Below are 3,356 nucleotides of genomic sequence, written 5' to 3' on the forward strand. Positions count from 1 at the left end.
CCTCCTCCTCCTCCTCTTCCTTCTTCTTCTTCTTCATCTTTAGTCTTTTTTTTTTTAAACAGTCTAGACTTTAATTCTCCTCCAGGTCCCCCCTCTGACAGTTCCTAATTCCATTCTTCTTCCCCCTGCTTCAAGAGAATGTCCTCACTCCCTGGGGTCACAAGTGTCTCGAGGGTTAGGCACATCTGTTCTCATTGAAACCAGACCAGGCAGTCTTCTGCTGTGTATGTCAGTTTTAGTTTTAAGAGGCCCCTCTACTCCTTCCTCTGCTTCTTGCCTTCACTCAAGATGAAAGGTTCTTAAGAGCAGTTGTAGACTGGTGTGAACGTGCTTAGTGTTATTGCCTATGTGAAAAGTGAATGACACACATACACATATATACATTTATATACATATACACATATATACACACATACACACACACACACTAACTGAAGACAGGCCAATTCTAAAGTGATTTAATAATGAATGCTTTTTCTTACTTAGAATCTTAAGATTCTTGGAGACTGACAAGTGTGGTGGTCACCAGAGCAAGGTCTGGGGAAGGTTGCTGGAAGCAGAGGTAAGTCATCTATTGACTTTGGGCTTCCTAAGAATCCCTCCCTCATGACCATCATGATGCATAGAGGGAAGTTTGCTGTAAACGTGCCTTCCTCTACGAAGCTAAGACTGGTGGTCTAGGAGCTGCGTGGTTTCTGGCAGTGACTGGTTTGTCTCTCCTTCAGCACAAACCATGAGAAATTGGACCGATGGGAGGATGCTACGAGGGTAGGTGGCTGACCTAATTGAAGGTTTCTCAAACCAGGACCCACTAGCTCTCTGCAAAGTGTTGTAATCTTATAGTAGCCTCTCCTTCACAATAAGCAGACGATCAGTTTAGCAGTACTATAAGGCACAGTCACAGCACCCACATTTATGATCGTATTCACACCCAGGAAGGGCTGATGACACCATGAAGCTTGGCAGGAATGGAGGCGGTGCAGCAAATTAAATTGAGGAAAGTAGTGGGAGAATTGAGTCACTTCACGGACAGGGTAGCGTAGGCAAGACACACTCGGAAAAGACAGCATTGTGCACAACAGTACGCTCAGAGTCAGCTTCAGCACAAAGATGTACCGAGTTGGTTATTCACTGCATGTGCCTTTGTGAACTTTGAAATATTTCCATAGAACCTGAGTATGTGTGTCTAATGTCCTTCAAGTTGGACTCCAGCCGTCAGCATGTAGAGGATGTGCCTGCATTTGTGTTGGCATGTTTGTTGAGTTTGTTAAAGATCTCCCTAGATAAGACTGCGGCATGATCTATCTGTAAGTAGACCTGGGGAATCTTCAATTCCAACTACGGGGTACAAGTGAAATGACTTATTGGGAGTGACTGGACTTGCATTGAGGATTTTCCACCTTTGGCTTTCAACGTAGATTCACAGAAATCTGTAAATAGGAATAGTAGTTTCTTGCTTATATTCATGGAGTCATTGTCAGGCCAGCCACCGAGCCTCTTCTCCCACATGCGTCTGACCCTCTTCTGCTCTCCACATCCTTGTCCCTTATGATCAGCTTGTCTCAAGTATAGAAATTAATACATGTGATGTCAGCAAATGCTTAGTTTTATTTTATGCTCAAGTATAGTTCTGCTCAAATAGCATCTCAGTTGGCTTTCTGTTCGTGCGATGAAGTCCATGACCAAAAGCAAGTTGGGGAGGAGAACATTTATTTGGCTTACATGTCCTGATCACTGTGCATTATTGAGGACATTCAGGGAAGGAACCTCTAAGTAGGAACTGAAGCAAAGACCATGTAGGGATACTGCTTACTGGCTTTCTCAGCCTGTTTTCTGGTTTACCCCAGGACCACCTGCCCAGGGGTGGCACTACCCACAATGTGCTGGGCCTTCCCACATCAATTATTAACAAAGAAAAAAATCCACAGACCTGCCCACAGGTCAATCTGTAGAGGTAATTCCTAACTTGAGATTCTTTCTTCCCCAGATATATTTAGGTGTGTGTCCATCAACACAAAGTAACCAGGACAAGCATGGTGACACCAGGAATCCCTCAGTCACCCCCTGTTTTCTGTTTTTGTCTGTGCCCCCTAGACTTGCTCTGCACATCTGTTCGCTGTCACAGCCATCCTTTTGTCAGCTGTTGCAGTCCTTGCCACACTTGTTGCCATGGAGATCTTGCCTGAGTCTGGGAGGGGGTTCTTTGGAGCTCTTTGAACAGGAATTCACTTGCTGAGGAGCAGGCATGTTGAAACCCATGACTGCACAGGTCATAGGCTCTAGGGGGAGAACCTCCCACTATTAATCTGCTAAATGGATATGTTATTCAACTGACTTGTAGTGACTTACCATTATACCCGGAGATTTTAGTTGCATTTCTTGACCCTCATCAGAGAAACATTAGCACAGACTCAGCACTGGGTCAAGTTGCAGAGATTAATAGATGACGTAGTGCTTGTCTTTAAATCACATATCACTCTCAATAATATAATAGATAATCTCTGGGTTGTTATCATCTCTTCCTAAAGCTCAGGGATCATTGTGGCGGGGGGGGGGGGGGGGGTGGGGAGCAATGTAAGAGTCAGAGGCAAGGAAACCGGATTTTCCAGACCCTGCAGGCAATTGCATCATCTCTCAGCAGTGATAAGGGCATGCACCTGCCCTGTGTGACCCTAAGCTGGTGGGAGGTCATCGTGAAGGCTCACCCCCAGCTGAGGAGCCATTGGCAATTGATAGCTACTGGGCACAAGGGGAGTCAGTTTTCTTTAAAGGTGTGGTCTCTGGTAGGTTGACCATACTCTAGTGGATGGCCACACATCCAAGAGTACATAGCAGTGCTGATTGGATTTAGTGGGGTTTTTTGTTGTTGTTTTTTGTTTTGGGTTTTTTGTTTGTTTGTTTGTTTTTTTAGAGATTACAAGTTTGCATGGGTAGAGAGGGAGGGTGGAACTTGGAGGAATTGGGGGAGAGGGTGAGTATAACCAGAATAAATTGTATGAAGATCTCAAAATATTATTTTTTTTAAAAAGGAAATGAGTCTAACTTGGGATAGAAGTTTGGGAGCCCAGAACTTTCTTGGGAAAAGCCATGCATCTCTTCAGGATATGGGAAGCGGGAGCTATTTTCTGGCTCGCTCACAGTGACCTGTGTCATGGAGGCAGGATGCTCTCCTGATACTTGCTCAGTTAGCAGATATCCTCCAAGGGTATTAACTGCTCCAAGGTAATAAAAAAATAGATGATTTGTCCTCCATGACCTTCTGGTCTCATCACGAAAGACACGTATATCTACACAGACTGTCCAACACTGCGACAGTGGCACAGCCTATGGAAAAGCTCTGCGAGTGATGAGGAGGC

This window comes from Mus caroli, chromosome 14, assembly GCF_900094665.2.
Source record: "Mus caroli chromosome 14, CAROLI_EIJ_v1.1, whole genome shotgun sequence".
Classification (NCBI taxonomy): Eukaryota; Metazoa; Chordata; class Mammalia; order Rodentia; family Muridae; genus Mus; species Mus caroli.